Here is a 26,892-nt window from a genome sequence, read left to right as displayed (position 1 = left end):
ATTTGCTCACATGGCTGTAAAACCTGTAGCTAGCACTAGGCTAGCTAGTAAAGGTGTCCGGCACCCCCCCGATCCCCCGATCCAGCCAGTTTACACATTACCCAGCCTGGATCCAGCGATCGGCGCAGCCTCCCGCACAGCTCCAATCTTCACTATGGGGAGGATCGCACATGACGTCATGCGCAAACCCGATCCTTCCCATAGAGAGACGGGAGCTGTGCAGGGAGGCTGCGCGATCACTGGATCCGGGGGGGGGGGGGGGTAATGTATAAACTGGCTGGATTGGGGGGTGCCGGACACTTTTACTAGCTAGCCTAGTGCTAGCTACAGGTTTTACAGCCATGTGAGCAAATTATTTAATTATGGGGCACTCCTGAGGACAGAGAGCGGTATGCCCGACATAGTGTCAGGCATACCGCTAAGGAGGTTAAGACATCCTTTGTAGAATTGTACACACGCTACATGGTTTGGGTACAGCAACCCGCAATCCGTCGATGTGTCAGCGAGAAATCATGCCAGTCATGTTCAGGCCAAGGGCATTGGTTTTTACTCACCCCGCCCACTGGCAGCTAGCGACACATCTGTACAGAACTCATCCCTGAACTGCTGCCTGAGGGATCGATTATCTATCCATGCCTTCATGCGAGTTTGAAACTAGATCCCTTTAACATTTTTGTTGTCTGTTTTTATGCAACGTCCGGAATTCTACTTTAATTTTTCCCTCCTCGCAGCCTATGCAAAACGATTATCTGTATTTTTATTGCAGTGTTTGTATAAAGAGCTTTCATGTCACGTCTGCTAGCTCTGGTGGACCCCACTACAGACCTGCGGAGTATTTAATACTTGCCTTCACAGATCACCTTGACTCCCTCTGGCCGGACTTTCCATCACAAGACTTTTATCAGGGAGAAAAATGCAAGTTCCTCATAAGAAGGCTTTTGTCTGAGCAGCATTTAATGTAATGTGATGAAAAGAGCGCAGCGAGAGTGATGGGCGGATAGTGGGGAGGGCGGGGCTGGTTTCAGTGCAGCCGCTACCTGGGCCTGACTGGGGAGATGTGTATTCATTCTATTTATTTATATCCATAAACTGCAGCCCCTCTTCTGGTACAGCTAAAAGTGGACGTCCAGTGTATATTGTACATTGAACAAGTCCTCTTCTAATCAGAGCCGGATCACCCACAAGGCAAACCTAGGCAGTTGCCTAGGGCCTGGATAGAGTCTAGGGGCCTGGCGGATGCTAGCCCCCACCAAATGTTGTTTTAAAAAGCCAGGTGATCATCAACAGTCTGTTGCCAACTGCGTATGTGCGGCGTGCCCGTGCGTGTGCCCCCTTCGTGCTCCTGTTGCTGGAAGCGTTCTCCACCTGCCCAGTACTACTGCGCAGGCACACAACCCTCCCGACCATAGAAGCACGACAATGGAGTGCATGCCAGACTTCGCCGACTGCCCCGATTGGACAACTTACCGGGGCCGATTGCGGGCGAACGGAGAGGCGACGTAGGACTTTGAGGGAGCGATCAGACCGGAGGGTGCTGGAGGAAACCCCAAGTATGTATACATTTTCTCTTCTTCCTCCTCACATTTTAGGGCCCATTCACGCTTGCTGATCGCAAAACGCTAGCGATTTTGCTAGCGTTTTGCTCTGGCGTTTTTAGGCGATTAACGCCAAAAAAAAATCACCATTCACACCTGGCGATTTTTTTAGCGATCGCGTTTTGCTCTTCTATAGCACTGAGACGCAATCGCCGGGAAATCGCCTGAAAATGGTGCAGGCTACGCGTTTGCGTTTAGCGTTTTTGGGCGATTTGCGGCGATTAGCGCAAATCGCCCAAATGAGAACGGGCCCATAGACTTTTATTACCCTAGCGCTTTGAAAAGCGCTAGCGTTTGAGCGTTTTGTCAAAATCGCCGGCAAAACGCTCAAGTGTGAAAGGGGCCTGAAGGTTCCCTCTAAAGGACAACTGAAGTGAGAGGGATATGGAGGCTGCCATATTTATTTCCTTTAAGCAATACCAATTACAACAAGTACTTGCAGATCAGGTGTTTCTGACATTGTCAGATCTGAAAAGATTTCTGGTGTGTGATGCACACTACTGCAGCCAAGGAGATCAGCAGGATAGCCAGGCAACTGGTATTGTTTAAAAGGAAATAAATATGGCAGCCTCTATAACCCTCTCACTACAGTTGTCCTTTAGTTCAGTGTCAGTTCACAGTGGTCAGTTGTATTACAGAATAATTCTGCAAGTCAACTCACTGACCCCATACAATTCTATGGGCTTCTTCACAGTAACGGATCAGGTTATTCTAACTCACCGCATGCAAGCTTTGTATTAAAGATTATGGCCAGTCTCCATTGCAGTTCACACTCATTCTAACGCATGCATTATGTAACTGACCACTGTGAACCTAGCCTTAAAGAGGAACTCCAGTGAAAATAATGTAATAAAAAAAGTGCTTCATTTTTACAATAATTATGTATAAATGATTTAGTCAGTGTTTGCCCATTGTAAAATCTTTTAAATCCCTGATTTATATTCTGACATTTATCACATGGTGACATTTTTACTGTTGCCAAGTGATGTAGCTGCTGCTTGCTGTTTTGGCAGTTGGAAACAGCTGTAAACACCTATTTCCCACAATGCAACAAGGTTCACAGACGGGAAACTGCCAAGAGTACGTACTCAGAATTTCTTTGTGGGAGGGGTTTCACCACAATATCAGTCATACAGCGCCCCCTGATGGCCTGTTTGTGAAAAGGAATAGATTTCTCACGTCAAAGGGGGTATCAGCTACTGATTGGGATAAAGTTCAATTCTTGGTCGGAGTTTCTCTTTAAAGCAAACCTCAACTGAAAATTAAAAGTCAAATTAAACATACACACATCATACTTACCTTCCGTGTAGTCTACTCACCAATCTCTTTCTCCTCTCCTGCGTCCTTTTTGTCCACTGTGATCAGTGGAATACTTTGTCCTCCATTTTGAAAACGGCCATTACTCCATAACAGCTTCCTGGTCAGCACACTATTAAACTGTAATATCGTCCACTTGAGCCATAGCGAAACATGGACATTACCTTGCTGATTAGTTGTCCATTCAGTTACAACTGACAGCAACTGATATATTTCGGTTATGACAAAATCTTGTCAGAACTGGAAGGAATCGTTGTAAGAAGCCTCATTAGGACCCAGAGCCTTCCCTCTCCTTAGGTAAGTATCTGGCTTTTTTCTTTTAATGACGATTCCCAATGACTTTAAACAATTTCACTCTGTTCAGGTTCACTTTAAAGCGGAATTGTCACCATAAAAATCAAATGTCAACAGCAACTGGTCAGAGTGTATTACGTGATAAAGATGCTAATCCTGCATTCAAAACTTTTTCTGCTGTTATGGTTTGGAGTGATCACATACTTTAGGAGCACCGGCCCTTTAATAGTCAGTGCCAAACAGTTGCATGCTGGGGGTTCTTTTTATCTATAATATATTCCTCCTCTTCCATTTATTTCCCTACCTAGCTGCTTATCTGAAACACGATCCACTGCTCACTTGTGTTTACAAGCCAGGCTGAGGTGACTCAGCGATTGGAGGAGAAAAGGAAAAAAAGTAAAGGGCAGAAATGACATCAGGATTTAGCCTAAACTGTGGGCAAAAGACATGGTTCCCACCAGGAACAGAATTCTCTTCATTTACTATATAAAATTCACTGAAATCAAAACGTGGACAGTACAATACATGTGTTATGTAAGTAGATCAAGTATTTATCTACTTATATGTGTGTTTTTTTTCCCTGGAATAGTATGGCTGATCCTACTGCTTTAAAGGTGTTTTAAATGACAGTTTAGACAATAAGTTGACTCATATAGAATTTATAGGACTCCAGTTGTTTTCTGTCCATAATAATGTTCCAATTGTCACAATCGCTAATAATATTAAGCGATCTGTGAGCTTTTTTTTGATCCTTTGTCTTTGACAGTTGATCGCCACTTATTTTAATTCTCCTCCTTTTGTGTGGCGCGGCGTCCTGCGATCTCTGCCAGGGCTGAACCTCCGAGCGCAGCAGACAAATTTCCCCAAACACAAGCAGTTTTTACTATAAATATTTGCATAGCGTTGTACCTGAGCGAGAATGTCAGTTCCCCTTTCTGCGCTGTGAATAGCTCTGTTGTTAAGCGTTCTGCCTTTATAAATGATCGCATTGATGGACACATCGTGCTCCTCTGCCTACTCAGGAGCTCAAGCACGATTATTTCAGTGTTTTGGGTCATCACTGGATGTTTTTAATACAAATGTCAGGCTATGAATCCCAAGACATTGTTTTCTGACTTTTAGAGGTTTAGTTCATCTTTATTTGTTTTTTTATGTTTATGCTGAATGATTGGAATAATCTGAGTGAATTGACCTTTGTTCGTTTTGTTTTCCGACAAACTCTTGTGATTAGCAATTCATCACAGTTGTATTTAAAGTGAGTTAGTGCTGTCACAGGCGGTAACCAGTCTGACGATTCTATCCCAAGTACAAAGGCGTGCGTATAATAATGGCTCCTGCTAAAAGTGGCGCCAGATATAATCGGTATTAAGCTTATCGTTTTGTAAAATGTGAGTCAGGATGTGCCGTAAAGTATAGTTTATTATACTGATAAGCTACTTTTCCCCACTGTAACCTCTATTTTTACATCTAGGGGCACCAGGTAAAGTGATAAAATATCGGTTAATTTACCGATATTGTGCTACTTTTGTACTTCATTCAAAAATATCTGGTTTTACCTAACCTTAACCCACCCTGGTGGTGCCTAACCTCAATCCCCCTGGTGGTGCCTAACCTTAACCCCTCCCCTGGTGTTGCCAAACCTTAACCCCTCCCCCCAGTTGTGCCTAATCTTAACCCCTCCCCTGGTGTTGCCAATCCTTAACCCCACCCCACTGATGCCTAACTTTAACCCCCGATGGTGCCTAACCTTATGCTGGATACACACCATGCGTTTCCGCGTTCGATGCGGCCGTCGATACGCGTCGATTCGATTATTTCCGACATGTCCGATTCATGCTTCGATGGATTGTTAGGTCGATTTGCCATACTTTACATGGCATTCGACCTAAAAATCATCGAAATTCGTTCGGAAATGTTCGGAAATAATCGAATCGACGCGTACTGACGGCCGCGTGCGACGCGGAAACTCATGGTGTGTATCCAGCATTACAGAGAGCTCGAGGTGGTCTCATAGAATAAAATAAAAAAGTAGGCTACTTGATCCGGGGGGCTGAGCGGATCAGGTAGCCTCAAAAACCGCCGCTCCTGCGGGCTGCAATGGCCCACTTGTTCACTTTTGTAACCTCTGAGTCACGACACTGGAGAGATTCATTCTGTCATCAGTGCGCAGGGAGGCGGGGGAGCGGCAGGAGGCGCGGCCCAATTACAGCTTTGGAGACCCTGCAGGAACCAATTACAGCTGGGCGTTTTGAGCAGAGAATCCCACTCCCCTTTGTTTACCTCTAAGATGGCGACAAATAATGCTTAACCTTAACTCTCCCCCCCGGTGGTGCCTAACCCTAAATCCTCCCTGGTGGTGTCTAACCTTAACCCCCCCACCCGCCATGGTGCCTAAGCTTAACTCCCCCCTCCCCCTTTCCCAGTGATGCCTAGCCTTAACTACCCCCCTTCCCGGTGGTGCCTAACCTTAACTCTCCCTCCTGGTGGTGCCTAACCCTTACCCCCCGCCCCCCCTGATGTTGTCTAACCTTAACCCAGTAGTGCCTAAGCTTAACTCCCCTCCCTTCCCGTCGGTGCCTAACCCTAAACCCCCCCCCCCCCCCCCCCCAGTGGTGCCTGACCTTAAAGGGAACCTAAACTGAGAAGGATATGGATTTTTCCTTTTAAAATAATACCAGTTGCCTGAATCGCCTGCTGATCCTGTGTCTCATACACTTTTAGCCACAGCCCATGAACAAGCATGCAGATCAGGTGTTCTGACTGAAGTCAGACTGGATTAGCTGCATGCTTGTTTCAGGGTTTGATTCAGCCACTATTGCAGTCACAGAGATCAGCTGGACTGCCAGGCAACTGGTATTGTTTAATAGGAAACATCCATATCACTCTCAGTTAAGGTTCCCTTTAACCCCCCATTTTAACCCCCCATACGATTGTTTATGGTTTTATGTAGCACAGAATAATAAAAAAAAAAGATAATTGCATCAAAACTTAAAAATAAATATTTGATAAATAAGTTTTATGTTAAAAAGTGATAATTTGTAACATAGTTGAGAATCCCGGAAGCTGCTCATTGTGCTGCATAAAGATGAAATGTGAAGGATTTTTTCCTGAGAAAGCACAGGGAGCGATTTTAGAAACGATTATTTGTTAAATAATGGGTTATTGTAATCAATAAAGTTGGTATGGAAATGAACAGTAAAGATAACAAGCGATATCCTTTCATATTTGCACAGCGTCCTTTTTGTACAGTTGGTGCCAATACAGAATAGATTTGCATTGATATGAATAGGTGCCATTGTTGTAGTGACAGGGAGTAACTTAGAAAAACCTAAAGAGTGTATACAAGAGCTCCCCCTACTGGCAATAAATAAGCAGCTCTCTCTTCATCAACCACATCCTGGCAATTACTTGGTTCTGACACCCAGGCAGGTGCCCAGGTCACAGCTGTTGGGATAATTCCTGCTCTGATAGCTGTAAACGTTCTCCTAGAAAGCCAAACAGCTGAAACACTTGGAATGTTGCTGCTGCATCATCCGATTGGTCAACTTCCAGGTTGCATAAAATTATAAAATACAATACCGTTTGTAACATGGTTTTCTCCCATAGGGTTTAAAGTGCATGCATAGATATGTCTCAGATCAAAACAAGGTTGCCAGGTAGATTGCATTACAGTTAGGCCCAATTCACATCTGCATTTGTGAGCCAAACGGATCCAGTGAGCTGATCCGGTCTCTGCTTCACGGGATCCGGATGGCTCTGTGCACACTGCCAAATGGAAAGTGAAAACGAATCGATCGGATCAGTTTTCACTCAGTTTGCCGGAAGATACATACCTAATGTTCTTTTGCAGCCAGCGATAGAGGCTTCCTCTTCTTCCACTGTGACTACACAGCGCGTCATGTGACTAGTCACATGACACGTCAAGTAGTCACATGACACGGAAGAAGACAGAAGCCTCTACCGCCGGCTTCAAAAGAGCATTAGGTATGTATTTTACCCTCCCTCACCCACCCGCCCGGCAGCTGCACCCTCCCTCACCCTCCCACAGCTCAGGATCGCACCCCTACATTCCCCCCATCCCCCGTGGAACGGTCCGTTTCTTCACTAGTGTGAAGAAACTTTCCGTTTTCATTGCCTGCAGCAATTTTTCGATCTGGGAACTGGAACGTATTCGCACCAAAGCATGTGAACGGTCCAATAGGTTAACATTGGATCCTTTCCCATCTGTTCCGTTTGTACAGTATATACGTTCCGGTTAAGTTCCGCAAAATAAGCTAATGTGAACCGGGCCTTACAGAGGAAATAGTCAGGTGTTCATAAGTGCCAAACTAAACAGGTGTATTTTCAGTTTAGACTAAAATGCTTCCAGGGATGATGTCCTAATCGGGTGTGTCAGGGAGTTCCAAAGTGTAGGGGCAGCATACATGTAGACATACAAAAAAAGTAAGCAGTTCAAATCTGACCGAACCCACAGGTTTTGGACTAGTCAATCTCCTCATGGGGGATTCTCAGGGGTTGTTTTTTGCTTTCAAAAGCATTTCCTGAACTCCCAAAATAGTACTATACCAGCCAACCCTCCATACTTGCTTGCACACTATTTCGGCAATTGGACTGAGCAATGCTGTATTTAGGAAATGCTCTTTAAAACAAAGAAAACCTTGAAAATTCCCCATGAGGAGATGGACTAGTCCAAAACCTGACAGATCTGTCAGATTTTAATGGCTTACTTTTTTTTCACTGTAGTGGTCCTTTAACCTGAACTCAGAACTCCTCTCTGCTGTAAAATATACACAACAGCATAATAACCTGTAAACAAAACAAAAAATCTTTGTTACAGCTGATACAAAATCCTAAAATAAATCTGCACAGTTTCTACTTCCTGATTCATGGAGGCAGACATATTGTTTACAGCCTGTGCTTTCAAATGAGCTTATCTGCCATCTCTGCCATAGGCAGTCATGTGACACAGGGGGGAGATCAAATTACAACTTGTGATTAGACACAAATGAGGGGGAATTAAACGGGCTCAACTCTCTTAAAGGGGCACTATAGCGAAACATTGTAAATTGTAAAATATGTGCAAACATAAACAAATAAGAAGTATGTTTTTTTACAGAGTAAAATGAGCCATAAATTACTTTTCTGTTGCTGTCACTTTCCACAGGTAGTAGAAATATGACAGAAGCGACAGGTTTTGGACTAGTCCATCTCTTCACGGGGGGATTCTCAGGGATATATTTATTTTCAGAAGCACTTAGTGAATGGCAGTTGCTCCGTCCAACTGTCAAAAAACTGTAGCGAGCGGGGAAGCTGGTAGGCCTGAAAGATACATCGTATTTAAACCGAAATCGTGATCACTAAGATCACAATTTTGGAATCGTCAAAGTGGCAATTTTTGCGATCACGTTGTTTCCACATGGGGAAGTTTGAAGCCACTTCTTCAAAGTCCCGACGTGTGAGGCCCGCAGCATTGGACATAACTTTCGCACAAGTCCAACGCTGTCCGTCCACTATCGCTGTCTGCTGGCTCTTGTCTTGTGCTTGGCAAAACTCCAGTTCCTGTATGTCACATGACATACAGGAAGTATTCCGTGCATTAGAGCCTGCAGGAGGTTGTGTGGATAGACTGGCAACGCTGGACTTGTGCTTGAAGCTAAGTCCAGAACTGATGCAGCTTGGGGGGACAGAGGAGGCACGGAGAGACACAGAGCGGCACAGAGGGGGCACAGAGCGGGAACAGAGACACAAAGGGGGCAAGAGAGACACAGACACAGAGGAGGCACAGAGAGACACAGAGGGGAAAAGAGACACAATGGGGGCAAGAGAGAGGCCCAGAGGAGGCATAAAGAGGCAAAAGGGGGACAGAGGGGGAACAAAGCTTGATTTTAAGGAAATCGTGAATTGAATCGAAATCGCAATTTCAGACAGAAATCGCTCAATTCAAATTTTTCCTAAAATCGTTCAGGCCTAGAAGCTGGCGAGCATCACTGTTTAAATTCTTTTTAGGGAATATCTTTATAAAGAATAAAAACCTTGCAAGGAATCCCCCATGAAGAAATGGACTAGTCCAAATCCTGTCACTTCTGTCAGATTTCTACTACCTACTGTAAGTGATAGTTATGGGAATTCCGGCTCTTCTCAGAGAATCGGCTCTTCTGAATCGGATCCCATTAAAGAGCCGGCTCTGAATCGGCTCTTCATTAAATATCACTAGACACCACTCAGAATTGTAGTAAAAGCCCCACCCCCATCTCCATGACAACTCCCGACTGCGTCTCTAACTGGGGCAATCCCTCCTGCTACTGCTCTGCTCCGCCCCATACACTCCTACAAGCTGCAAGAGGAGGAATACATCTCCCAGCATGCCTCAGCGCCCTTTATTACACAGCAAAGCAGAGCTGTGTGGGGCGGCTGAGGCATCGGCTCTTTTAAAACTGAGAACCGGCTCATGTCGTTCGCAGCAAAGAGCCGGCTCGTTCGCGAACGACCCATCACTAGTAAGTGACAGCAACATAGGAGATACTTAGGGGATAAGAACATACTTCTTATTTGTCTATGTTTGCACATATTTAAATTTTACAATGGTTCGCCATAGTGCCCCTTTAATACATACAGGGTGCATTTCTCTGTTTTCCTTCTGTCCGGTGCAAGAGTTCAGGTCCACTTTAGAACCATGAGTCAGTGTATACTGTGATGACATACAGTCTCCAGGCTGAATCTTCCATCTCCATGTATAAGAATCCCCTTCGCAGCCATTAGCGATGCTTTGGGATATCACATTCTATGAGTTAGCAGCCTGCCTGCTAGAGCCCCCTGTGTTTGTCCGCTCCGCCGCTGTCTAAGTGGGGTTTGAACTTTATCAGATCTCCTGCGGATTACAGGTAGCTCGATCCGCCCGTAACAGAAGGGGGCCAGTGTGAGTGGCCGATGGAGACCCCGGCACTCTGCGTAGGCCGCAGCCCGGAGCGGACTAATCTCCAGCAGGGGTGTCGCAGACTTCAAGGGCCGCAGCTTTACTCCCGCTAATCTCCGGAGAAGGGGAAGCAGTGTTTGCTGAAATCAGAGGAACGCTTTGTCAGAAACCAGAGGCTAATCCGCTTCCATTTAATGGTTCGAGTGGAGCGACTATGAAAGTAAACAGTCACGCGGATTAAATGGAGAAACTTAATTGGGCGTAACCAACACCACAGACAGCACCCTAGCCCTAAACCCTTCAAATGGCGTCCCTTCTCAGGCCCTAAGCCCGCACCATTCACCATTTTATCCCATTTCAGGCCTCTCAGACCCCCGATATCACACCTAGCCATCAGGACGCTGCTAAACGCCACGTAAAGATGATATCAGACAATGCATGGCCTATATCACTTCCGAGGGCTGATTCACACCACAGGTGGTTCTACGGAATTTGCCCTGTGATTGGCAGTCGTCGGCGAATACAAAATGGCTACTGCAGTGGCTCACTATGGGAGCATTCGCACTGCAGCGTTTAGATTCGCTTAAGTACTGCATGCAGCATTTTTGGAGCAATCGTGGCATAATCACTGGAAAATCGAAATTGCAAATTTAGGTGGGATCACTAGAGTGCTTTTAGCAGCAATGTATGCACAATTTAGCACTGTACAGAGATTAAGATTTGTCACTGTACAGAAATTCTGTACGATTCGGTGCTCTACAGAGATTGTGTGATTTTGGCTCTGTACAGATTCAGAAGGATTTGGCACTGTACAGAGATTTGGTATGATTCGGTGCTGTACAGACACAGTATTATTTGGCACTGTAGAGATTTGGTATGATTCGGTGCTGTACAGACACAGTAAGATTTGGCACTGTACAGAGATCTGGTATGATTCGGTGCTGTACAGACACGGTATGATTTGGCACTGTACAGAGATTTGATATGATTCGGTGCTGTACAGACACAGTAGGATTTGGCACTATACAGAGATTTGGTATGATTCGGTGCTGTACAGACGCAGTATGATTTGGCACTGTACACAGAGGTCTGGTATGATTCGGTGCTGTACAGACACGGTATGATTTGGCACTGTACAGAGATTTGATATGATTCGGTGCTGTACAGACACATTATGAATTGGCACTGCAGAGATTTGATATGATTCGGTGCTGTACAGACACAGTATGATTTGGCACTGTACAGAGATCTGGTATGATTTGGCACTGTACAGAGATTCGGTATGATTTGGCACTGTACAGAGATTCGGTATGATTTGGCACTATACAAAGATTTGGTATGATTCGGTGCTGTACAGACACGGTATGATTTGGCACTGTACAAAGATCTGGTATGATTTGGCACTGTACAGAGATTCGGTATGATTTGGCACTATACCGAGATTTGGTATGATTCTGTGCTGTACAGAAACAGTATAATTTGGCACTGTACAGAGATTTGGTATGATTTGGCACTGTACAAAGATCTGGTATGATTCGGTGCTGTACAGAGATTGTGTGATTTGGCACTGTACAGAGATTGGTATGCTTCGGTGCTGTACAGACACAGTATGATTTGGCACTGTACAGATATTTGGTATGATTCGGTGCTGTACAGACACAGTATGATTTGGCACTGTACAGAGATTTGGTATGATTTGGCACTGTACAGAGATTTGGTATGATTCGGTGCTGTACAGACACAGTATGATTTGGCACTGTACAGATATTTGGTATGATTTGGTGCTGTACAGACACAGTATGATTTGGCACTGTACAGAGATTTGGCATGATTTGGCACTGTACAAAGATCTGGTATGATTTGGCACTGTACAGAGATTTGTTAGGATTTGCACTGTACAGAGATTCGGTATGATTTGGCACTGTACAGCGATTAGGTATGATTTGGCACTGTACAGCGATTAGGTATGATTTGGCACTGTACAGCGATTAGGTATGATTTGGCACTGTACAGCGATTAGGTATGCTTTGGCACTGTACAGGGATTTGGTATGATTTGGCACTGTACAGGGATTAGGTATGATTTGGCACTGTACAGCGATTTGGTATGATTTGGCACTGTACAGGGATTAGGTATGATTTGGCACTGTGCAGCGATTAGGTATGATTTGGCACTGTACAGCGATTCGGTATGATTTGGCACTGTACAGAGATTCGATATGATTTGGCACTATACATACATTTGGTATGATTTGGGACTGTACAGAGATATTGTACTTTGCAAGGATTTGACAAGTTGTCTTTAGATCTCTCCTGTCACCACACTACAGGGTTGGCCCTCAGTACAGTCTGCACTGCACTGTGAGTTTCAGTACACACCAGACACTGGGCTGCTGACAGGCAATGAAAGCAAGGAGAGGGGAGACTCTGGGAGAAACAGAAGGGAGGAGAGGGGCTGCATCAGGGGCTATAACATTTGCTTCTCAGGGCCACTCTGCATAGCCTTGTTACTGGGGCCTGGGGCTGTAGGGGAAACCCCAGGAAGAGACTTTCTATTTGACTGGATAAACTCAGTCATACCTACACCGCCACCCTGAGCAGTGAGGGATCTCCACCGATAGCTACTGTATGTCTCTGCGCAAAGATGCTGTTAGCTATCCATGTGAAGAAGCACAAAGGCGATACGTGAAGTGTGTAATGTTCTGCAGACATGTACAACAGAATGCATTAGATGATATTGCAGAAAAAAACTAAAAAAATGAAAGTAAATAGAGAAAATTGCTACTTAACTTGCCTATGGCTGTCAGTTAGTTCCCTGATGGACATGTACATTCTGAGACTCAGCTTATGTTTAAATTTCTGATTAGAAAGGCACGTGCCAGTTTGTTTAAAGTGGACGTTAATTATTACACAGGACAGAAGAAAAACAGAAAAATGCACCCTGTATGTATTTAGAGAGTTTAGCCCGTCTAATTCCCCCTCCTCTGTGACTAATCACAACTGAAATTTGATCTCTCAGCTGTATCAGCTGGCTGTACTGGCAGAGCAGCTAATCTGTAAACACAAGATGTTAACCCTATGTCTACTTCCATGAAAGCAGGAAGTAGATACACTGCAGATTTATTGCAGGATTTGTATCAGCTGTAACAAAGACATGTTGTTCTTTAACCACTTAAGAACCACAGGCTTTAACCCCCCTAGTGACCAGGCTATTTTTTACAAATTAGGCCACTGCAGCTTTAAGGGTTCGCTGCAGGGTCGTACAACTTGGCACACAACTTATCCCCCCCCCCCCCCCTTTTCTGTCCACCAACAGAGCTTTCTGTTAGTGGACTCTTATCCTTGCCACCCTGTTTGTTTTTTTATGTATTAAACTTCTCAGTTTATATGTCTCAGATTGAACCTTCTTATTCACCAAGGACAGACAAAGAAGGCGGAGTGCTTCCTTAAGCATCGCGCCATTGGCCTCAATTCTGGTAGCTAATGTGTACAGTAAATACATTTTTGTTGGTAAAATTCTGCAATCGGTATTTTCCAGGGTTTTTTTTTTTTTAGCAATTTTGAAAGATTTTTTCCGCATTTCTGAAAGTGTGGTTAAAGGTGTGGAAAGTGTGGAAAAAAGTGTGGTCTTTCAGCGGTAAATAATACTAATAGTCTTTGTCATCCATAAGTTAGAATAGTCTTTGGAAGGGTTTTTAGTTTTGGGGGAGAAGGTATATTTGATTATGTAGCAACCTATGGAAAGTATATTTATAGGCATCCCTTATAAAAAAAAAATCCTACTACTCTTTGCTATTACACAGCCTGAATAGGAACTCCACTAAAACAGCAAAATACATACAAATTGACTTTACCTCCAGATACGGATCCATCTGAAAATGGCACCTGCGAATAATGGCGCACAGTGTTGCCGCTAATCCATTTGCCGCTTATCGCTATTTAACATTAAAGCCTTATCGTTATTTAGCGTTAACACACAGAACCCTCTCTGTACCAATCCCTAACCCCTAAACCCCCTCTGGTGGTGCCTAACCCTAACCACCCCCCTGGTGGTGCCTAACCCTAAGACCCCCCTGGTGGTGCCTAACCCCTAGACCCCCCTGGTGGTGAATAACCCTAAGACTCCCTGGTGGTGCCTAACCCTAACCACCCCCCTGGTGGTGCCTAACCCTAAGACCCCTTGTTGGTGCCTAACCCTAAGACCTCCCTGGTGGTGCCTAACCCTAACCACCCCCCTGGTGGTGAATAACCCTAAGACTCCCTGGTGGTGCCTAACCCTAACCACCTCCCTGGTGGTGCCTAACCCTAAGACCCCTTGTTGGTGCCTAACCCTAAGGACCCCCTGGTGGTGCCTAACCCTAAGACCTCCCTGGTGGTGCCTAACCCTAACCACCCCCCTGGTGGTGCCTAACCCAAGCCACCCCCCTGGTGGTGCCTAAACCTAACCACCCCCCTGGTGGTGCCTAACCCTAACCACCCCCCTGGTGGTGCCTAACCCTAAACACCCCCCTGGTGGTGCCTAACCCTAAACACCCCCCTGGTGGTGCCTAACCCTAAGACCTCCCTGGTGGTGCCTAACCCTAACCACCCCCCTGGTGGTGCCTAACCCTACGCACCCCCTGGTGGTGCCTAACCCTAAATCTCCCCTGGTGGTGCCTAACCCTAAGACCCCCCTGATGGTGCCTAACCCAAACCTTGACAGTGTTACATTAAATCCATTCACCGTTTTGCAGTTAAATAACTTGCAGGTAACCTGCAGGTTGGCTTATGTATGTTAGCTATTGATAAATAACGTTACTGTGCGCAATAACGTCTCCTGTTTGGCATATGAATGGCGCTATTGATAGATAACGTTAGTGTGTGCCGTTTTTCTTCTTTTTTCCCTGTGCGCCATTATTATGCAGTACTGACGATAAATAGCGATAAGCGTATCTTTTTAATGCGGCACCATTTTTATGCACAGGCGCTGTGCGCCAATATTCAGTGATCCGCCAGATACAGGCAGGTGTTGAACAGATCAATAAATTATGTGCTTGCACGCCCCCTAATTATCATGAGAATTCCGATTTTCAGTAAAATACCGCATGCAGTAAATTATGACTAAAGTCTATAGTGAATTGCTATAGACTTAAAATGCCGTGTGTGCGGTAAAACGGACACTGATGCTGGGAATACGCAATGAGTTTTTATGGCACACAGATGGTTCGACAGATCATTTTTGACAGTTCCAATCTGATTTCGATCATTTTTCTGATTGATTTTCTCATAGAAGTGAATGGAAATTGATCTGAAAAACAATTGTAAAATCGCTCGGCCAGTAAATATGCAGAAAAAACTCATTGTGTATTCCCGGCATAAGCCTACCAGAACTGAGGCCATTGTGTTTAAAAATCACTCAAGCTGGAAGGAGTCCAAATACACCTTCAAATATCAGTTCCCTGTGTCATATCGCCCCCTACTGGATGATGGAAGAAAGAGCTTATGTTTACATAAAGCTGAACTTGCCAGTTATCACAGTTAGTCCTGAAATCTGTACTAATTGCATAGATAAAATCATACCTCCCAACTTTTGGAGATAAGGAAGAGGGACACTTAAGTCATGCCCCTGCCACACCCCTAACCACGCCCCCGGAAAACCCCTAGTCAGGCATGCCATACAGATTTCATAAGGGAACTATGTTGCTTTATAATTCAAACCACACTGGTCCTTTCTATCCTGGTTCATTTTCCTACATATTAATATGTGAAAATGTGAAATCTATCAACTTAAAGAAAACCTGTAACTAAGAAAAGTTCCCCAGGGGGGGTACTCACCTCGAGTGGGGGAAGCCTCCGGATCCGATTGAGGCTTCCCCGTCCTCCTGCGTCCCACGGCGGTCTCGCTGCAGCCCTCCGAACAGCGGGGATGTAAATATTTACCTCCCCGGCTCCAGTGCAGGTGCAGTATCAGCTCTCTGCTCGGAGATAGGCGGAAATAGCCGATCGCAGTCGGGTCGCTGTACTGCGCAGGTGTAAGTCTCCAGCTCCTGTGCAGTAGAGCGGACCCAACAGAGATCTGCTATTTCCCCCTATCTCTGTGCTGAGAGCCGCAACAGTGCCACCCGCTGGAGCCGGGAAGGTAAATAAATCAGCGCTTGTCAGGCTTGTCGAGGGAGGATTCCGGGACACTTCGGGGGAGCCAGCGCTGGACTGCCTGCAGCTACAGGGGAGGAGGAAGCCTCATTGGGACCCTGAGGCTTCCCCCTCCCGAGGTGAGTACCCCCCAGGGGATGTTGTTTTTTTTATATAGAGTCTCTTTACGGCCCCTTGCACACTGCATGCAATTCCGATTCCAATTTTTAATGAACTGTTTTTTTACATGCGTTTTGAATTTTTAATCGTTACTGCATCCTGCGTTTTTTCTGCATTTTTCTGTTGATAGCATTCAGAGAAGATCGGAATCAGAAATTGGATTTGCAGTGTGCAGGGAGCCTAAAAGATGGGAATAAAGTTTAGAATCAATTAAACACATTTTTTTCAGTAAAAAAATATATTTACACAGATTTGTACATCAGTCCTGAAAGAGGGACAAATGAGGAAGAAAGAGGGACAGAGCGAATGGGTTCCCAAAGAGAGACTGTCCCTCCAAAAGAGGGGCAGTTGGGAGCTATGATAAAATAAATGTGACACCAGGGCTGTGTCACCCACAAGGCAAGCAAGGCAGCTGCAGGGCCATGTGTGTTCTTCGGACAGTTAGGGGGCCTGCTGCAGGTCTCTATGAGCAGGGCCAGTTCTAGACTGTTTGCTGCCTGAGGCAAACTTGTGAGGATTGTGTCCCCGCAATTGGAATGATCGCACAGCACCCGACAATTTACTCTGCTTCATTTAATGTTCTCACATGACATGCTGCAGCTCAGCACAATAGCACACTGGCTGGCTGTGAGTCTGTGACAAACTGCTCCCCCTCAGCCACTCCATGCCTCCTCAGTCAGGACAACAGTGTTACCTCCTCCTTTCTGCTGTGCAAGTCAAATGAAACACTGCTGCTCTCCTGCCTCCCCCTCCTCACAAATGCCCGGTTCACATCTGTGTTTCAAGCCAAAAGGATCCAGTGAGCGGATCCGGTCTACACTCCACCGGATGGCTCTGTCCGCAGCCCGGGTTCACATAGTGAATACTGATCTGATCAATGATTGATCGGATCCGTTTTCACTCAGCAAATACATACCTAATCTTCAGTAGCAACCGGCGGTATAGGCTTCCTCTTCTTCCGCTGTAAGTACACAGCGCATCATGTGACTAGTCACATGACGCGTCATGTAGTCACATGACGCGGAAGAAGATGGAAGCCTATACCACCGGCTGCTACAGAAGATTAGGTATGTATAAACCCTCCCTCACCCACCCGCCCGGCTGCTGCACCCTCCCCTCACCCTCCCTTCGCTCAGGTTTGCATCGGCCCATGCCCCCATCCCCTGTGGAACCATCCGTTTCTTCACTAGTGTGAAGAAATGTTCCATTTTCCATTGACCCAATGCTGCAGCATTTTTTGTCCGGATCCGTTGCGCTGGGCAGAACGGTCCAGACCTGAGCGACCTCTCTGGTCGCTCAGGTCAAAGGCTGGCCATGTGAACCGGGCCTCACTGCCAGACTCCTCACACAGCACAACAAGCTGCTTTTCCCCAATGATGACCTCTTCACCTCCCTCTTCTCTCGCTTCTTCTCCTACTCTGACTGCATGCTGTTAGTGTAAACACAGTACAAACTGCTGCCCCTGTAATCTCTGCACCTGATGCAAATGTTTCAACTTGCTTCATGAGAGAACCGGCCCCGTCTATGAGGATGTGGCTGAAAATACAGACTGGCAAGTGGAGCAACTCGCCTGTCCTGGTGATGAGTAAAACAGGGAAACCGAGAGCCCAGAATAGTGTAATGTGTATTGGAAAAGGACAGGATAAATGAATAGTAAGCAATTTACACTCACAAACCAGGGTTACCGCTCAGGCAACCACTGTAAATGCAGGTGGGGAGATTAGGCCTGTCCCCACTCAGGACTAAGATGTTGCTCTCTGTAGATCAGGAAAAAAGGGGGATAAACACCCCTACACCAAGGGGGGGGGACACAGATATAGTAGAAGGTGAACAGAGGCGCCAAAAGGATAAAATATGCTAAAATTCTTAAAGGTTTGGGAGGTGGTGGTGGCCTTGACCTCCCCAAACAGCTGTCCATTTTTTAGCAACAACAAGATTTTTATTCACATACTCCAAAAAACAGGCAACGCGTTTCGCTGGTATAGTTCTGCTTCCTCAGGCAATCACAGTAGGCGTATCACACAGCAAGAAGTCTAGTCCACGCCTAATGCCTCTGTAGAGGAGTCAGCATGTCTGGTCTCCATGTCTCCCCGCAGCTGTACCACTGTTCCTGTGACCCGCCTGCACTGGATACCAGTTCAATCATGCTAGTGGGAAACAGTGATGCGGAGCTGGTGGATAGACATCAGGAAAGATGGATTAAGATGTAAATAAATCAGAAAAAATGATTGTAATTCTTAAATTGAAAAGAAAAATTGTATTGTGCGTGCCTATTCAACTGTACCTTTCAATCGAACTTGCAATCGATTGGATTCCATTGATGATGCAGATAATCAACAAACGTATAGCATACCTCCCAACTTTTTGAGATTAGAAAGAGGGACACTTAAGCCACGCCCCTGTCAGCCCTAATCACGCCCGACACACCCCTAGTCACGCATACCATAGAGATTTCATAAGAGAAATAGGTTTTTATAATTCAAACCACACTGGTCCTCTCTATCCTGGTTCATTTTACTTCATATTAACATTTGAAAATAAGAAATATATCAATTTAACCACTTAATGACAAGCTGACTTATAAAAACGTCCGGCTATAAAGCTTTTTAAAGGACTTCCGAGAAAAACTCAAAAAAAAGTTAAAGTGAACCTCCAGACTAAAAATCGACTCAGCAGCACTAAAAAGGCCTGGTGTTTCTTTAACAGTTTCACGGCATCAGAACTTTGTTTCTCTTATACAAGCCTCATTTTTAGCTGCACAGAGGAAAACTGCCTGGGCTTTTTTCCCCTGATGCTGTGCAAAGCATGATGGGATTTCTGATGTTGTTCTCGTTCTGCTGTTTTGGTGTTTTTTGTTTTTTTTCACATTTTGAATTTGACATTTGAAGCCTAGCGTGCGCAGCTGGGAGGGTTAATCAGGACACAGGACAGTTGGAACTGTGTCTCCTGCTCCTTGTCACCTCCTTTCAACCAAAAAGATGGCTGCCCCCATGACAAAGATGGCAGCCCCCATGAATCACAAACATTTGCCTGTTCTTTTAAAACAGGGCGGGTAAGAGATTATATTACCTATCTATTCTAATTAACGTAACTTGATGACAGTATGTTTGTTTAGGCTGAAGTTCCCCTTTAAATATCTGCATCACATTTGAAGGCATGGAGGACGCCGTCCGCGCCCTCCGTGTCACTCCGCTGGGCCCCCGCCGCTCAATAGACCCCGGGCTCCCGACCTCACGGCCCGGGTCGGGCTCTCCTGCCTCCACTAACATGGCCGCATGAGCTGGCCGCGGCTGTGCAGTCCGCATAGCCGCGAGTGCGGCTGCGCAGCTCTAGGGCCTACCCCCGATCCATGCTACAGGCTGTTTCCTGTAGCGTGGATCGGGGGGTAGGCCCTAGAACTGCGTCTTCCGTGCCTTCAAGTGTGATGCAGGTATTTAACTATTTTTTTAATGGCTCCAGGACGTTTTTATAAGTCAGACAGTGCTGCTGCCGCTGTGCTCGTGCACGCTCCCACGCGTACATGTGCTTTCCTGTGCACGTGCACGTGAAAATAGTGGAAAAAAACACCATAGAAAAAATACACCTTTATTTCCAGATACTATATTGTCACCATACTTTGTACTAGAGACACAATTTAAATGTTCGAGCAGCCTTTCCATGTCAGTTCACAGAGGGTATCTCCGTGAACAGCCTGCGAGCCTCCAATCGCGGCTTGCAGGCGAAATGTAAACACGCAGGGAAGAAATCCCCGGTGTTTACATCACACGGTTCTGCTGCTGTGCAGCAGCGCCGTAAAGGAGATCGGCGATCCCCGGCCTCTGATTTGCCGGGGATCGCCGCAGTCAGATAGGCTAAAGCCTATCAGAGACGGTGCTGGACGGATCGCCGTCCTGCGCCGCCCAGGGGAAGGAGGGGAGGGAAAGAGAGGGAGGCCCAATATCGCTGCGGAGGGGGCTTTCAAGGAGCCCTCCCGCAACACGCTTATAGCCGGCGGCGATCAGACGCCCCCAGCAGGACATCCCCCTTTTGGGGAAAAAAGGGGGGGGGGAGTCTGGTCGCCCTGGCTGCAACCTGATCTGTGCTGTGGGCATAGCTCCCAGTCCCAACTGTCCCTTTTTCGGAGGGACAGTCCCTTTTTGGGAGCCCTGTCCCTCTGTCCCCCTTTGTATGTAAATATATATATTTCTATACTAAAAAAATGTGTTTGATTGACTCTAAACTTTATTCCCATCCTTTAAATTGATATATTACTAATTTTAAAATGTTACTATGAAGGAAAATTAACCAGGATAGAAAGGACCAGTGTGGTTTTTAATTATAAAACAACATATTTTTCTGATGACATTTTTATGGTATGCGTTACTAGAGGCATGGTGAGGGCGTGGCCAGGGGTGTGGCAGGGTGTGGCTTAAGTGTCCCTTTTCCTCATCTCAAAAAGTTGGGAGGTATGCTGTGGGCTGGAGAGCCCACGCAGCACAGATCAGCACAAAATAGCTTGGTCCTTATGTGGTTAATAAATACATTAGCGATTCCCGCTAATCGCCAAAGCACTAGTGCAATACTAACTAATGGCAGTGATCTCACTATGCGCTAGTGTTTTGCAATCTGCGATTGCCAGTGTGAATGGGTCCTTAATCAGATGACTTATAAACCCTACAGGCCTCACAAACAGACAGTAGGCAACTCAAAGTTGTTATTCTTTCTATCTGTACATGTATTTATCTTATTAAGCACATTTTAATACAATAATCCTATGCCATTTAAAAACAACTGTAATTTCAGTCGGTGCACTTCTCTGATCAGCCAGAAGGTGGAGCTATTGGCTCAGCAGATTCTGCTGAAATGTGATTTATGTGAGATGTGAAAAGCAGCTCTCAGCTCAATTGCTCAAGTTTCTCTGCTCTGATGTAACTTTTGCAAGGAGGATGGAACATCTTTAGAATGCATTTATTTTAATTGTTGCCTGGCATGAGCTGCCTTTGGTCCAGTGAGGCTCCAGTGTTAGTGGGGTGATTAGAGTGACAGCAAGGCTCTGAGCACTACACAAGGCCCAGGATATCCCAGCTTGGTGTACATTTAAAAACCGTGCAGCAAAACTATGACGCAGGGTGAGCCGATAATGACGTAAGGTTATTTAACGTGTTACCTTTCTACAACATTAAATAACGTTAGTAACAAGATGTCATTATCAGCATCTAGCACTGTTTTGCATTACTTGGTGCCGGTGATGGGGTTTCCTCCACTTCCTGGTTAGTTTGCAGGATTCCTGCAGCCAGCCAATCATCATGCTGGGACTGATGCCGCATGGTAAATGACCAGCTGTAAGACACCTGCAAACTAACCAGGAAGTGGAGGTAATGCATAACTACGCCCCTGACTTACACTGAACCCTCCCTCTACCTATGCCTAGCACTAAGACCCCACCTGGTGCCTAACCCTTAATCACTCAACCCCCGCTGCCTAACCTTAAAGTAGAGTGACCAGATTTTTGTGGGTCCAACCTGGGACAGGGAGGGTGGGCGCGGGGAGGGGGGGGAGCGGTGCGCGTAGCGCGCCGCGGCGAAAAGTGGGGAGGACTGAGGAGCGCACAGTGATGAAGACTGGGGGGGGCTGCGCAGCGATGAACAATGGGCGTGGCCATGCCATTGTATGGGCGGAGCTAACGTAATGATGTAACAGCGAGGCATAAGAAAGCAGTGTTTATGCCATGATGTGGACAAACGAGACTTTGCATCATGGGTGTGCAGAAACTGTGTGATGCTAATAGTATACCGTAACCACAAAACAGCAAACATAGCCATCTATAACCATTAAATAATAAATGCAGTAACAGTTACCCCAGACACCAGAAACTAAATGCAATGGGCAACATGTCAGCACAAAATAAACGCAATGCGGGCAACATGTCAGTACAAAATAAATGCAATGCGGGCAACCATGTCAGTACAAAATAAACGCAATGCGGGCAACATGTCAGTACAAAATAAAAACGCAATGCGGGCAAACATGTCAGTACAAAATAAGCGCAATGCGGGCAAACATTTCACCAGAAAATTACTGCAATGCGGGCAAACATTTCACCAGAAAATGACTGCAATGCGGGCAAACATTTCACCAGAAAATTACTGCAATGCGGCCAAACATTTCCCCAGAAAATTAACGCAATGCGGGCAAACATTTCCCCAAAAAAGAAACGCAATGCGGGCAAACATTTCACCAGAAAATTAACGCAATGCGGGCAAACATTTCCCCAGAAAAGAAACGCAATGCGGGCAAACATTTCACCAGAAAAGAAACGCAATGCGGGCAAACATTTCACCAGAAAATTACTGCAATGCGGGCAAACATTTCACCAGAAAATTACTGCAATGCGGGCAAACATTTCACCAGAAAATTGCTGCAATGCGGCCAAACATTTCACCAGAAAATTACTGCAATGCGGCCAAACATTTCCCCAGAAAAGAAACGCAATGCGGGCAAACATTTCACCAGAAAATTACTGCAATGCGGCCAAACATTTCACCAGAAAATGAACGCAATGCGGGCACACATTTCCCCAGAAAAGAAACGCAATGTGGGCAAACATTTCACTAGAAAGTAAACGCAATACGGGCAAACATTTCACCAGAAAAGAAACGCAATGCGGGCAAACATTTCACCAGAAAATTAACGCAATGCGGGCAAACATTTCACCAGAAAAGAAACGCAATGTGGGCAAACATTTCACCAGAAAATTACTGCAATGCGGGCAAACATTTCACCAGAAAATTACTGCAATGCGGGCAAACATTTCACCAGAAAATTAACGCAATGCGGGCAAACATTTCACCAGAAAAGAAACGCAATGCGGGCAAACATTTCACCAGAAAATTAACGCAATGCGGGCAAACATTTCACCAGAAAAGAAACGCAATGCGGGCAAACATTTCCCCAGAAAAGAAACGCAATGCGGGCAAACATTTCACCTGGAAAAGAAGGCATTTACTCACCTGGCAGAAGTTTCCTCTGGCGCGCTGCTCCCAGGACCTCCTTCCTCCTCCTGCTCGTCTCCCGCGCTGACAGGGCAACGCCAAGATGGCGCCCGAAGCCCTGTACTGGAGACACAAATAGTCTCCAGTACAGGGCTTCGGCAGCCATCTTGCCGTAGCCCTGCTCGCCTGCCGGTGTCGGAACAGACACCGGAAGACGAGGCTGGAGCGGGGCTGCGGGCAATGAACTGGCACAGCGTCTATAGACGCCGCTGCCAGTTCATGAAGATAGAGTGGCCAGAGCTGCTGAAAGCGGGACGTTTTCCGGGACCTCATGCAGCCTGGGACAGTGGACCCCGAATCCGGGACGCGTCCCGGGCAATCCGGGACGTCTGGTCACTCTACTTAAAACACCCAACCCGCCTGCCTAACCTTAGCTTCCTAAACTACCCCGCTATTTATTGGGCGCCATAATTTAACCACTTGATGACCCACCCTTTACCCCCCCTTAAGGACCAGCGCTGTTTTGAGTGATCTGTGCTGGGTGGGCTCTGCAGCCCCCAGCACAGATCAGGTTGCAGGCAGAGAGATCAGATCGCCCCCCTTTTTTCCCCCCTATGGGGATGATGTGCAGGGGGGCTCTGATCTCTCCTGCCTGCCTGGGTGTTGCGGGGAGGGGGCACCTCAAAGCCCCCCTCCGCGGCGAAATCCTCCCCCTCCCTCTCCTACCTGTCCCCCCGGTGATCGGGGCTGCACAGGACGCTATCCGTCCTGTGCAGCCAGTGACGGGACGTCCCCTGTCACATGGCGGCGATCCCCGGCCGCTGATTGGCCGGGGATCGCCGATCTGCCTTACGGCGCTGCTGCGCAGCAGCGCCGTACAATGTAAACAAAGCGGATTATTTCCGCTTGTGTTTAAATTTAGCCTGCGAGCCGCCATCGGCGGCCCGCAGGCTATTCACGGAGCCCCCCGCCGTGATTTGACAGGGGCGCGAGCGGCTGCTTCCTAATTAATCAGCCTGCAGCTGGCGACGCAGTACTGCGTCGCTGGTCCTGCAGCTGCCACTTTGCCGACGCACGGTATAAGCGTGCGGTCGGCAAGTGGTTAACTTAGAAGCCAACTAACGTGAGAGGGATATGGAGGCTGCCATATTTATTTCCTTTTAAGCAATACCAGTTGCCTGGCTATCTTGCCAATCATCTGTCTCTAATACCTTTAGCCATAGCCCCTGAACAAGCATGCAGCAGATCATGTGTTGCTGACATTATTGACAAGATTAGCTGCATGCTTGTTTCTGGTGTGATTCAGATGCTACTGCAGCCAAATAGAACAGCAGGGCTGCCAGGCAATTGGTATTGTTTAAAAAGAAATTCTCCAAAAGCTCCAGCCTCGGGGCGCAGTGTAGGAGGGCGCACACAACTTACTCTGCTATCATTTTCCTATTGTTTGAAGCAGGGAGAAATAAGAAAAGGCGATGCATGGCAGTGACTACAAGCCAGATAACTAGAGATTAAGGTGTTGGGGGCCCTGAGACACCTCTTATTCTAATAGCAATCAGTGTGTGACGGCTGGGGTGGGAGGGATGGAGGGAGGCACTTTGGTGTCTCAGCCTTGGGTGCTGGAGGACCTTGTCCCGCCTCTGTCCACACCCCTGACATATCCACCACTACCATGGACAAGGTCTCCTCCTGCCTATCCGCCATCTCCTCCTGGATGTCTGCTAGGTTCCTGAAACTAAATCTAGACAAAACGGAATTTATGATCTTCGCACCCCGGCCATCCATTAACCTCCCAGATGTGCATATCACTGTTAACCACACTACCATTCGCCCTACCTCTCATGCCCGCTGTCTGGGTGTCACCCTGGACTCCACACTCTCCTTCACTCCCCACATCCAAAACCTCACAAAGTCCTGCAACTTCCACCTTCGTAACATCTGTAAGATTCACCCTTCTTCTGACCTCTGCCACCACCAAACTCCTCATCCATGCCCTCATAATTTCCCGCCTTGACTACTGCAAAGCCCTGCTGTCTGGTCTCCCTATGACCCGAACAGCCCCACTGCAGTCCATCATGAATGCCGCAGCCAGAATTATCCACTCCTCCCATCGCTCCACCACGGCGTATCCCCTCCTTGAATCCCTCCACTGGCTTCCTATCCAGTCCAGAATCAGATTCAAGATACTGTGTCTGACCTACAAATCTGTCCACAAAACCTGTCCAACCTACATTTCCGATCTTACTCAGAGATACACACCTAGCCGCTCACTCCGCTCCTCCAATGAACTTCGCCTAACCGCCCCCGCATCACCCAGTCCCATGCACGGCTCCAGGACTTCTCAAGAGCTGCTCCAACACTATGGAACTCCCTACCTCCACCCATTAGGGCAGCCCCCTCCTTTAACATCTTCAAGAAAGCCCTCAAAACTCACCTTTTCACTCTGGCCTCCCACCCCTCACAAGTGCTCTAAACCCGCAGCTGAACTCTGGTCTCCTACCTCTCGTGTCCTTACCTCTCCCTCTAGATTGTAAGCCTTTGGGCAGGGCCCTCCCCTCCAGTGACTGACTAAGCATTACCTGGTACTCATACTGTGCTGTGTGATCTGGTCTTTCTTGTATTCCTGTATTGTCATATTGCTGTATGTCACCCCTAAATATTGTCTGTAACCTAAACTAATGCCTAATCTTAACCCCCCCCCCCCCCAGTGGTGCCTAACCCTAACCACCCCTCTGTTGGTGCCTAACCATAACCGCCCCCTCCCCGGTTGTGCCTAACCACCCCCACCTGGTGTTGTCTAAAACTAACCACTGATGGGTGGTGCCCCTAACTCTAACCACTCCCCCTGGTGGTGCCTAACCCTAACCACTCCCCCTGGTGGTGCCTAACCCTAACCACTCCCCCTGGTGGTGCCTAACCCTAACCACTCCCCCTGCAGAAACACCCTTACACACATAGAAACTAATATCTTTGATAATGTAAAATCTGTACATACAAACAAAATAATATGACAGAAACTATTACATTGCATACTTCAAAAACTGTAATGTTCTAATGTTGGTAACAATATTTATTGGGCACCCTTTTTCTGTTTCTTTTAATCGTATTAACGATAATTGCATTAGAGCCTATGGTGGCGCCCTTTTCGTCCCCCCTCAGCCGGCGCTATTGCTTCCTGCTACTGATTGTTATGTATATGGAGTTCTCTAGTGTCTGGTGGGCACCTCCCCCCTTATAAACATTCCCTGGTGTCATATGACCCCCTCCCTCATACAGTTCTTTGGCATCTAGTGGCCCTCCCCTATGCAGTTCCCTTGTGTCTAGTGTCCCCTCTCCTTCCCCTATACAGTTCCCTGGTGTCTAGTGGCCTTCCTCCATCCCGTATACATTTATATGGTGTCTAATGCCTCCTCTCTCCCCTATACAGTTCCCTGGTGTCTAGTGGCCTTCCTCCATCCTGTATACATTCCTATGGTGTCTAATGCCTCCTCTCTCCCCTATACAGTTCCCTGGTG

This window comes from Hyperolius riggenbachi, chromosome 10 (genome assembly GCF_040937935.1).
Source record: "Hyperolius riggenbachi isolate aHypRig1 chromosome 10, aHypRig1.pri, whole genome shotgun sequence".
Classification (NCBI taxonomy): domain Eukaryota; kingdom Metazoa; phylum Chordata; class Amphibia; order Anura; family Hyperoliidae; genus Hyperolius; species Hyperolius riggenbachi.
The sequence above is the reverse complement of the archived record's forward strand: the minus strand, read 5'-3'. Positions refer to the sequence as shown.